Raw genomic sequence first — 11,838 nt, forward strand, 5'->3', positions numbered from 1 at the left:
GTGCAAGCTTTTGTGTTTTTTTCTGTTTATGTGTCATAAGCATTTTTACAGTTTTTATCGTCTTCCATGTTGACTTAAAATTTATAACCTCTCCTCAAATAAGAAAATAGTTCAAATAATTAAAAGATTTTTCAAAAGCAGAGTAGTCTATTCAAGAGAAGTCAAGTACGAGGCTGTGAGCCAGGTCCTGCACCACTCCATGTGTGCACACCATTACAAAGGCATCTGCTGCCGAGTGCGTGGCCATTGTCCCTTCCCGCCCTGAGCTGGAACCAAGGTGGTTGCCTCCCTGTTGCAGTCCGCCAGCTGATTGTCCACCTTAACACAGAGAGCAACTGAGTGCCTGTGCTCTGTGTCATCACTGACAAATTCTTGCACAAACACATTTCTCCCAGCGGTACCACCACTAATAAAATTTAGGAGGGATGAAAGTCACTTAAAATGCCCAGCCTATCTTTTACAGCTTCCCTGCAGAAGCTCAGCCTACTTTCTCTAATCATCAACGGAACGGAGCACTTGCTCCTTGTTAAGCTTTTATCTCCACGGAGTGGAGATGACAATGAGACACTTTCTGCACAACCTTCTTGGTGGTTATGCATGCTGCCTGCTGGCTGTCTTGATGCCATTCCATATGTCCACAATTTAAGTGGCAGCACAGCTCTCTGAAGTGAGGCACAGAGCACTGCAGGGCACGAGCCTGGGCTGTTGGCTTCTGGAAATGATCTTTTCAGTCTATTTCAGTTTTCACATTAAAGAACTTGATGATTACAGGCTTGTAAGTAAGCCCAGGATCAAACAGAAGAAGATGCTGGCAGGTAGTCTAATGTGAGAGCATTATTCTGCATGCATAATAGACTCTTTGTTCTCTCTTAATAAACAGGAAGCCATCGCAATATTGTGGACTCAGATATGGGCTGTGTTAGTGTTCTTGCAAACACCTAAAGAAATGCTTAAGTATAATACCTTGTGGAGAAAGAATCTCCAAGGTATCTTAACAAATATTTGTTGATTGCTAGAGAGCTTGAAAAGTTCATATATAAATGAGTGTCAGTTCACTTTAATGAATCACAAATGGGAAATGTAAAATAATCAATTATTTGTCTTTTGATTAAAGACTGTATATTGATTTTCTGTTAGGAAGAATTATATTTTCTTTAAATAAAATTGGTGCTAATAGACATTGATGTCTTTTTGTTTAGTCTATGAAGTATGCTTATTTTGCATTGTCTGAAATTTTCTACAATTAGGGTTTGTTAATTTTTCTTGTCAGGGCTTTTATAAATGAGGACATAAAGATTCATAGCTATTGTTAAGAACTGATTTTTCTCTTCACTGAAAAACAACTTACTTGAAAGCAAGCTTATTCTTAGTCATTACTAGGTTAATAAACATAAATTTTGATACTAAAACTGGCAAATTGAAAGATTTGTTTGTCTAACCTTTAAATCAATTTTATTCATTTTTATTTCCCTGTTTATATTGTTAATACAGTTTAGTGTGCCAGTGATTAAAGAATAAAGTCACTCAATCAATGAATATAAATTTTTACATGTCAAAAACAGTCTTTTTTTAACAGCAATCTATTTTAAGTTTAGTCACAAAGATATTTTACTTGTTATTGCTACCTTTTTTCCTAATTGATCTCTATCTTCATTTGAAAATTTGCCTTAACTTCAAAGTTAACCAAAATGATATTAGCATATGGCTCAATATCTCCTTCAGAGCAAATTTTAAATTCCTCCATGGAATCTCAAGTGCATACAGGTGTGATGAGACTGCTTTTCCATAGACTCTGTCCATGGTGTCTCTCCTCATGGTTTAGCAAGTTGAAGTCCCCAGTAGAGATCTGCCCGTGACTATTTGCGCTTCTATGACCAAATGGCACATGCTGGCTAGTTTATAGAGAACAGGCATGTATTTCTCACAGTTCTGAAGGCTGGAAACCCAGTTCAAGGAGCCAACATCAGGTAAGGGATTTTTGTGTCCCCACACCGTGGAGGCAAGGAGCCAACGGTGAACCAGTGCTGCGTCCCACATAGCAGAAGAGCAGGAGCACAACCCACTGCTTCACGCCTGCCCTTGCCCTTTAAATTCCAGCAGTAACCCATCCTGAGAACAGAGCCCTCATGGCCAAGCACTTCCTCAGAGCCCTGCCTCCCAACTCTGTGGCTCTGAGGATTAAGTTTCCAGCACAGGAGTTCTTACCGCCAAAGACAGATAACACCATGACCATTATTATTCCCTCCAGCCCCCAGATTTGAACTAGCATTTGAAAAATTGTCAGGATTCATTGGGTTCTCAGTGAGTTGCTGGCTTGAGCAAACTGATCAAATTGCCAAGGAGGCACTAAGCAGAAATGTATTGAATAACTTCTTCTAAAAGCTTAACTAGGTCATAGCTTAGCACATAGCTTAACTATGTGCTATTTTACATCAACTCAGTATTTTTCTATCACTCTTTTACACTTGATGATCTTGTTTGTAAAACGTTTTTATATTGCATAATGACTCTCATTTCCAACAGATAATGTAAGAGGCATCTCTGAAGATTTTTAATTTATTTCTTCTAAATTTCATCAGTGTATTACCTTATCTTATACTTAGGAGTAATCAAGTGGAGTGTTTAACTCTGAATTTTACTGATAGTGTACATTTTCAAAGAATTATTTTTAGTCATTTGCCCAAAATTTATTGTATCACTAGTACACAGTTGGGTTATGTATGAAATTATCTCTTTAATCTCCTACTTTGCTTTTTATCCATTTTCTTAAAGAAAAAACAACAAACTGTAAAATATGGAATTTATCAGTGAAAGATAGAAAGATAGAAACTAAAATTTACTTTGTATTAGTAAGTTAAAACATTACAGAAAACAAAAAATAGTAATGGCTGCAATTTATCGACCATTAGGAGATTTTATACAGATTTACTCTAATTCACTAAACTTAATCTGGGTATTGCTATGTAACAGGTGAGAAATATGGGGACCATGGGAAAGTGTATTTGAGACCCTTCAATACCAAAAATTATAATTACAAAATAAACATAATGTAAAAGTTCTAATTCCTTAGCCTGATATTGAAATCCCTTTATAATCTGAATTTTATTGTAGCTATTGTTAATTTTTTCTTTCAGTTTCCCACAGTGATAATTTTCTCCATCAAACAAGCTGGTGTGGGAGAGGGAGGAGCACAATTTGGAATGAATAAGAATGGAGTCTAGTTTTTAGGCGACCTTAGGAAAGCCTCTAGTCCTCTAAATAATGCTTGGCAAAATGAGAAGATTGTACCAGGCGTTCTCTGATGCTATCATGAAACATTATTTTTTCTTTCTTCCTCTCCTTTGTTATTGTTACATTTGCTTTTGTTTTCTTATCCCAAATTGTCTTCTATCCAAATCTTACTTATTAGTTTATTTATTGCATAAAGTAACAATGAAAACAGGTCAAGCTTGCATAAAGGCAAGCAGGATAATGAGATATGATGTTGGAATGCTGAAGGGACATGGTGGTACTGATGAAGGAGAATATATTGTTGAAGACCAGGTTCAAATTTATGAGATTTCACTACATCTTAGGCTATTTTTGAATGTATGTGCTCTTCAGTAGGAATCGGAAATTACTATTGGTGAGTTTGTGACACAAATATTTTGTTATTCCCCAATTTCCTGTAGGTCACAATAATCTAAGAAGCACTTAAAATTCTCAGTTAGAATTACTGCTATCTCCACATACTTTCTCTCACTGAGGTCTTCGCTACTTTTTAGAGCATTCTTTAAACTTTCATACTGAAATAACTTTAGGCTTACAGAGAAATTGCCAAGAATTTGCAGAGAGCTGCTTACAGCCCCCACTCCTCTCCCCTCTAGGTTAACTCTCCGCATAACGTAAAATTATTGACCAAGCAGGGTAACTTCAGAATGATCACACTGACTAACCACACCCTTCTCTAGAGGTCACCGTTCCTGTCAATGTCCTTCTCCTGTTCCCGAATCTGAGCAGGCACCTCCATTGCCTGTAGTGCTCACATTTCCTTACCAGTCTCCTCTAATCTTTTGAAATTCTTGAGTCTTTTTCAGGATTTTTTTTTTTTTTGGTACTGGGTATTGAACAGAGGCCTTCACATGGAGCTACATTTCCAGCCCTTTTTATTTACTTTTTAAAATTGTATTTGGAGATAAGGTCTTGCTAAGTGTCTAAACTGCCCCGGCTGGGCTTGAAGATTCCAGGCCTGTGCCTCCATGCTGTGTCTTTCAGTCTTTAGAGAGCACTAGTCCACATTCTGTAGCATCACACAGACTCAGTTTGGATTTGTTCGATTCTTCCCATGGCTGAAGTGAAGCTGTGCATTTTTGACTTGAATATCATAGAAATGGAACCCCATTCTGTGTGTCCAGGGCAGATGAAATAATGTGTTTTAACAAGGGCAATGTGAACTTTCACTTGGTTAAGTTAATGTCAGCTGGGTTTCTCTATGACTGCAAATTATACTAGATTTGCTTTTGTAATTAATAACTATCTTGAAGGAGATACTTTGAGTCTGTTAAAATATCTCATTTCTCTTTAAATTTTCCCTCAGAAATTTACCATTTCTAGATGGTTCTTGACTATTATAGTCAATATGATGATTTTTCCAATGATGGTTTATTATTTCCTTCATTCATGAACCCCTGGGATTTTCCTGTAGAGCTGCTCCTTCTTCCTTATTTACTTATCCAGAATTCATTATTATCATGATGGTCTCATGTATATTGATTGTATGGATTGTAATCCAAAGTGTTTATTTTAGCTACACAGTCCTCTTTGGGAATCGATTCTCTGCCTTTTGTACATCCTTTGAACTCTGCTGTTCATTGCTTACATTTTGATGCTACAGGTCATGGCAGATCGGCTTAGTATTCTGCCCAAGGCACAGAATCAAGCACCTAAAGGAGATCTGCTTCCTTTTTGTTTCTTAAGACCGCTATTCAGAAATCAGGACCTCATTGCTGGGTATGTGTGTGGCTACTAAGGTGTTATTGCTTCTAGGCCCTCTGAATTAACAGAGCCCAGAATATAAACAGGTATACTTTGTATCTATGCAATATATCTTGCATCTGTGCATCTACCCAGCTACCTGCCTGCCTCTCTGATGATCAAAGCATGAGCATGTACTGATAATTCTGACTTGAATCCAACACAACAGTTGAGTCTTTGTATATTTAAGATCAGGTTTTCTCATATGCAGTATACAGTTCATATCCCAACTGATGGATTTTTATGTGTTTATATCATCCAAATTTAAGTGCTTATTAATATATTTATTTATTTTAATGTTTTGCTAGCTATAGTCTGATTTTGTCTTTTTCTTCCTGGTCTGTTTTCTCCCATTTATTTGGGCTTTTAAAGTTTTTAAGATTTATGGTCACTTAACTCATTATTTATGCAATATTTTGTAACCACTTAAGTTTACTATATATCTTACATTAATCAGAGCCTCTATTCATATATTGTTGTATTTCTTCAGCTACTGTAGAAGGACCTTAAAAAATTGTATTCCCAGTCTACTCTACCATCCTTTCCTCTACTCTTGTAGTACATTGTTTTAACATATACTATAAACACAGAATATATTACTACCATTTTTGCTTTAGTCATTTTTTAAAAGAATAATTAAAATAAGAGAACAAATAATTTTCTTTTACCTTCATTTATTATGTTTACAACTCTCTCCATTGCCTTGTGTTGATTAGGTTTCTGTCTAGTATATGCCTTTTGCCTGAAGAATTTCTTTTAACATTCCTGCAGTGTGTGTCTGCTGGTGATAAATTATTTGTTTTTGTTTGAGAAATTCTTTATTTCTCCTGTATTTCATAAGCTATTTCTGTTGGGTACAGAATTGGAGAAGTTTTGAGAAGTGTTTTTCTTTCTATACTTTAAAGCTTTTACTCTACCATCTTCTGGTATAAAATAAGAAGTTTGCTATATAGCTTATCCTTCTTCTGCTTGTGGTGCCTGGGTTAAATACTTTAGGGTTTTTCCTTTACATGTAGCTTAAATGAGATAGGCCCAGATGTACATGTGTGTGTAACTGTGTGCACACATATGCATTATGTATTTATTTTGCTTCATTTTTTTGTTTTTGCAACTTTTAATGTCTTTAATTTGTTGTCTTTAATTTTTTTTAAGGTCATAAGTCAGTATTAGTCCAATACATTTTTGGCACTCTTATTCATTCTCTTTTTCTCTTCTCTTGAGATTCCAAAGACACAACCGCCCACTAGATCTAGAATGATGTTTTCTGTTTATTTTTTCCCACTCTTTAAGAGTCCTGTTTCAGTTTGGGTGATTAGTATTGATCTATCTTTACTTTTAGTGATTTGTTCCTCAGATGTCTTGTTTTAACTTAGAAGAACACCAGAGGTATTCTTAGTTTCTCTGACTTTTTTTTTGTAGCATTTGTGTTTCATTATTTTTATATTTATCATTTTTCTTCTCAAAATGATCTACCTGTTCTTGCATATTATATACATTTCCATTAGAGACTTTAAGGTGATAAGCAGTTCAGGGATGAAATGTATTTTAAATTTCTTGTCAAATATTTTCCCTACCAGTGTCAGTTGGGAATGTCTCTATGATTGGCTTATCTTAGGGTCATGTTTGGTTTTTCTTGTCATTTGGCATCCTTTTTGTTGAAGTTGTGTATACCATGTAGGACTAAGAATGCTAAGATAAATAGCTTCTCTGGCAGAAATGGGCATGCCTTTCATTCTCCTGGGTGTGTTTGTGTCAATCCAGTTGGAACATGGGTTTGGTTTGTGTCCTCTCTGCTGCTGGGGTTGTCCACAGTGCACCCCAGTGTGAAGACTGCTTGCTGGAGGACTTTTCTTAGTGTCTGATCCACCCATGTTTTTACACCTTCTTTGGTTTCTCCTCACAGAGCTCCGGTCTCTACAGCTCTCCCCCAGTATGTATCTACTGTTTCCGTGCTGTGAGCCTGAGGCAGTGTGGAGCTGTCCTCTGGTGCTGTGGTTACATCTGCAGTTTCAGAAATCACTGCACATCTAGGCATCAGGTTAGGGTCTTCACAAGTACTCTTTCCCCAAATCTGGAGCCTGTATGTGTGCCAACCTCTTTCTCAATGGTGAAGTTCTATTTCATTCCTTCTACTTGTTCCCTTGCCCCAGCTGCAGTGAATTTCCATCAGCACCCTGGAGGCGAGGCTTTATTGACCTTCCCACCACAGATTAAGAAGCTGCTCCCACAGGAGAAAGAGAGGGAAAGGCCTGGAGAGAGCCTCACAGCCAGCCCAGCAGCTCCTGCTCCCCTGCCCAGCCCCATTTCCTATCCCCAGAGGCGCCCTCTCTCTTATGAATCTCCCGGGGGCTTCCTGGTCCTGTCAGAGAGGACCCTCTCCCTGTGTGTCCCCGGGGCTTCATGCTCCTCCTGCAGCTCCATCTGTGATCAGCCTCTCTCACATCTCCACTCTGGACTCTTCTAAGATTCTTTGTTAGTTGCTTGTCCTACAAATTCAATTGTTGGAAAGTTTCTGAAGTGATCATGAATTTGCATCTTACTCAGCTTTTTTTCTTGAGGCAGGGTGAAACAGTTTTTCCACCTCTCTCACTACTTCTGAGAAAAACCCAGAAGTTGTCACGGTTGCTTAAACCCAGTATTGCCACGTACTCAGGAACTCATTTCTCACAAGCATTTCTTGGACACTTGTTTATGCATACTTTTTCTCTTCACCTCGACTTCTTCTATCTTTGAAAACTCTTAAAATATCCCCAGTGAATTCTTTTCCTAAAGACAAACAAACAAAATGAAAACTACCTCTTTTCTTATCTAGATATCATTCAGTCATTTCTTCCTTTCTGAATTACTGATATCTATTTCCTGACATATTAAAAAATTATGGATACTAATATCTAGAGTATTTATTCTTGTTCAACAAACATTTTAGGGGATTCTTCTTTTGAGATTTCCAGATGTGGAGCCTCTCAAATAGTCACTTTATTTTTTCTGATTATTCATTTCCCTATGTTCCAGAGACATTCTTATACTTTTTTCTGAGTAAATTATTATTCCCATATTTTGATTTTCATTATCATTTTCTCCATATTCAAATTCATGGAAATCAGACTCTAAGATTGAGATGTCTTTTAGTTTAGTTTAGTTTTTTTTTTTTTTTTTTTGATTAGCACCTGTAGAGAAGAGCCAGAAACAAGTTTGGTCTCAAGGAGAAGGTGTATCACGGCAGAGAGTGCACACAGACTTTATGATTCTATGTGGAGCTTTGGAGTTGGGAGAGGTGTTTAGAAAGGTTTCATGGTGGAGAAAAAAAGAGTAGCCCTATAAAACCATCCCTAACCTTCCCCCATGACCACAGAAAAGAAAAAAATCTCAAAAACCAGTCATTCTATTTGAGATACTCCTTAGAAGGAGGGGTAATATTGAGCACAGCAGTTTCTTCTTACCCAAGAGCAATCTGTGCTTGGGATCACCTTTCTGAGATCTCTAAAATGTTGATATGTTACTCCACTCTCAGAAACAAGAATGAATGTTTCATTCTTGACATAGAAGGGATTTTGGTGCATCAAGTGTCTGTACAGGTAGATAACTTCAATCTACATAACAAGGACTTAGCTCCTACCTGAGCTCAAATTCTACATTTTCTGCATGCTACATAAGGTATGTAATCTATACTTAATGGAAATATCAGAAGGGGAAAAAGGAAAGGAAGAGAAGAAATATTTGAAATGATAATTACTAAAAATCTTTCCAATTACTGTCAGTCCCCAAACTGCAGATCAAGGAAGGTCAGAAAACACCAACCAGTATAAATGACAGAGAAACTGCAGTTGGGAATATCATTTTCAAAGTACTGAAAATCAAAGATAAGGTAAAAAGTCCTGAAAGAAGCCAGAGGAAAAATATTTTATCTATAGTGGAGCAAATATAGGAATTATAGCCAATTGCTTCTCAGAAAGCATGAAAGGAAGAAGAGATAAAATGAAATATTTAAGTTTTCAGAGAAAAAAATCACCAAGCTGATATTCTGTATCCTGCAAAGTTATTTTTCAAAAATGAAAGAGAAGTAAAATTTTCTCAGGCAAAAAAATAATGAGGGAATTGGTTGCTGATAGACATGCTTTGAAAGAAATTGTTTAAAAATTCTTTAGAAAGAATGACAGTGGTACAGATAAGAAATTCAGATATGCATAAAGAAAACAATAAGAGAAATAACAGTGAATATAAGGTAAAAAAATTTCAGCAAGTTCATCTAAAAATAATTTAAAAACAATAAAAGCAACTCAGTATTAAATTTTGTGTTCTTATGCTTGTATATGGTCATTCATAAGTGAAATGAATGAAATTAATAATACAAGAAAATTGGATTTGGATGAGTTGTAAATTTATACTGAAAAACAGAGCAACCACCAAAGTAAGAAAAAAACTCCAAAGCAGAAAAAATATGAAACAATATAAAATTCTGAATTAAAATCACCAGTGTCAGATAAAAAGTAAATGACAAAGATAGGGACAATAAATAGTAATAAATATGTTAAATATTAATACATCTCTATAATCATTTCAATATCAATTATCTATATGTATCAGTAAACAAAGGAGATTGAACAGAGTGAATCAAAATATGACACAATACTATGTAATCTACAGAAATTTACATTTTTTCAAAAATATACTGATAAATGGTTAGAGAATGATACACCACACTAACACTAATTTTAAAAATGCGTTTCTATATTAATTTCAGACACAGTAGACTTCAGAGCAAGGAAAGTTATCAAGGACAAAGATAGGCATTATATAGGTCAAAATAAAAACCCTTAATGTATATTGGCCTAACAACAGAGTGACAAAATATGTGAAGAAGAAAATATTGACAACTGTGCAGGAGAAACAGATGAAGCCACTGTTATAGTTGAGGCTTTTGTACCTATCAGAAATGGATATATTCAGCTAGCAACAAATCAGTGAATATGTAGTTGAACTTGACAACACCACTCCATCAACCTGGTATAATAAATATCTATGGGTGACTTCATCTGATAAAAGAATACGTATTTTTCTCAAACTCACATGGAGTATTGACCAAAACAGACCACATCTGGACCAAAAACACATGTTAACACATTTAAATGAATAGAAATTTCATAATGTCTATTCTCAGACAACAGTGGAATTAAAATGACAGATAATAGAAACATACCTAGAAAAATCTCCAAATGCTTGAGATATTTATGTAACATACAGGTGAAAAAAGAAATCTCAGGAAAAATTAAAAACTATTTGAACTAATAGAAATGAAAGCATAACTTATTAAAATTTGTAGGATATAGTGAAAGCAGTGCTTTGAGAAAAACTTATACTACACTTGATCTTAGCCAAAAGGCCATGAAGTGATTGAAGGAAATTTATAACATTGAATGCATATATTTAAAAAGGAAGATCAAAAGTTAATCATCTAAGCTTCCCTACTAAGAAACTAAAAAAATAAGATGAAATTGAATCCTAAGTAAACATATGAAAAGAAATATGAAAAATAAGAACAAAATAAATAAAATTCAGAAAAAGAAAAATCAATGATGCCAAGTCCTTATTCTTTGAAAAAAATCAACAAAGTTAATATAGTTTAGCCATTTTAACAAGAACAAATAGCAAGGACATAAGACAGTTGAGTTAGATCCACTGGACTGTCTGGAGAGTCACCTATGGGATTAGTAAAGCGCACGCTTGGGTATGTATGGGAATATCAAGGGGCATGACATTGGATGCTGTATTGGTCCCTGGCCCCTTTCTTTCTGGAGTTGTTTCCCTGCTGTCCTTCCCACTATAATAAAGTGAGAAATTATGCTTTATGATGCTCCTCTGCCATGGCACTCTACCTTCGAGCTAGTTGATGATGGACTGAAACCTCTGAAATCTTGAGCAAAAATGAACCTTCCTCCTTTAAATTATATATGTTGGGTATTTGGGGCTATCAATGGAAAAGCTGTTCAATACCAAAAAATAGAACCAGAAAAGTTGGTTGTTGCTGTGACGAGACCTGAGAGTATGGTTCAGAAATCTTTACGACTGGTTTGAGGGGGGAATTTGAAAAAGTTTGGAGCAATGGGCTAGATAAAGCCTTGAATATTGTAAACAGAGTCCAATGGGTGGTTTTTCTCAGAGCTGAGAAGACCAAAATCCTGATAGGAATGAGGATAGTAAAGGCCAGTCTTATGGATACATCTGTGAATGAGAACTCTATTGGAAAATAGACTATAGATAATGCATTTTAAATTCTGGCAAAGGACTTGCCTCCATTTTGCCATGTCCTAAGATTTTGCATGGGGTTGAATTTAAAGATGGTGGAATAATTGATATGGTAAAGGAAATATTAAAGCAGCCCAATATCCAGGCTGTAGCATGTGTACTGTGGCTGTAGCCAGACTTACAGTGAGAATTGGGAGCAAAAAGAAAAACAGAATATATAAAAGACTTAAATTTTGGTCTGGAAAGAATCATGTATAACACTGGAGCTAAAGAAGATTTGGTCATTGAGAAAAATAGCACTATTAAAAAGAAACCAAGGGCTAGGAATTTAGCTCAGGGGCACTGTACCTGCCTCACAAGCTCAAGGTCCTGGGTTCGATCCCTGATACCAAAAAGAAAAAGAGAAAGGAAAAAGAAACCAAGTAGTTTAAACTAAAACAAGAAGACAGGCTTTGAGGACGTCTCAGGGATCAGCAAGATCCCACTCATTGATAGTTAAAGAGTATGAAAGTATAAACTTTTTATTTGTGAAGAGCCTATGGACCTCTTACTCAGAAAAAGCCACCCTGAAAGGAAGGTACC

The 11,838-nt window shown here is 35.9% G+C and overlaps 1 pseudogene; it reads right to left on the reverse strand.

The window, feature by feature from the left end:
• Positions 1 to 10,307: 10,307 nt before the first annotated feature.
• On the reverse strand, positions 10,308 to 10,405 carry LOC147829482 (U2 spliceosomal RNA; annotated as a pseudogene).
• Between the last annotated feature and the right edge of the window lie 1,433 nt (positions 10,406 to 11,838).

Source organism: Heterocephalus glaber, unplaced genomic scaffold (genome assembly GCF_053883595.1).
Source record: "Heterocephalus glaber isolate CG9 unplaced genomic scaffold, H.glaber_assembly_v1.0 deba00000594, whole genome shotgun sequence".
Taxonomy (NCBI): domain Eukaryota; kingdom Metazoa; phylum Chordata; class Mammalia; order Rodentia; family Bathyergidae; genus Heterocephalus; species Heterocephalus glaber.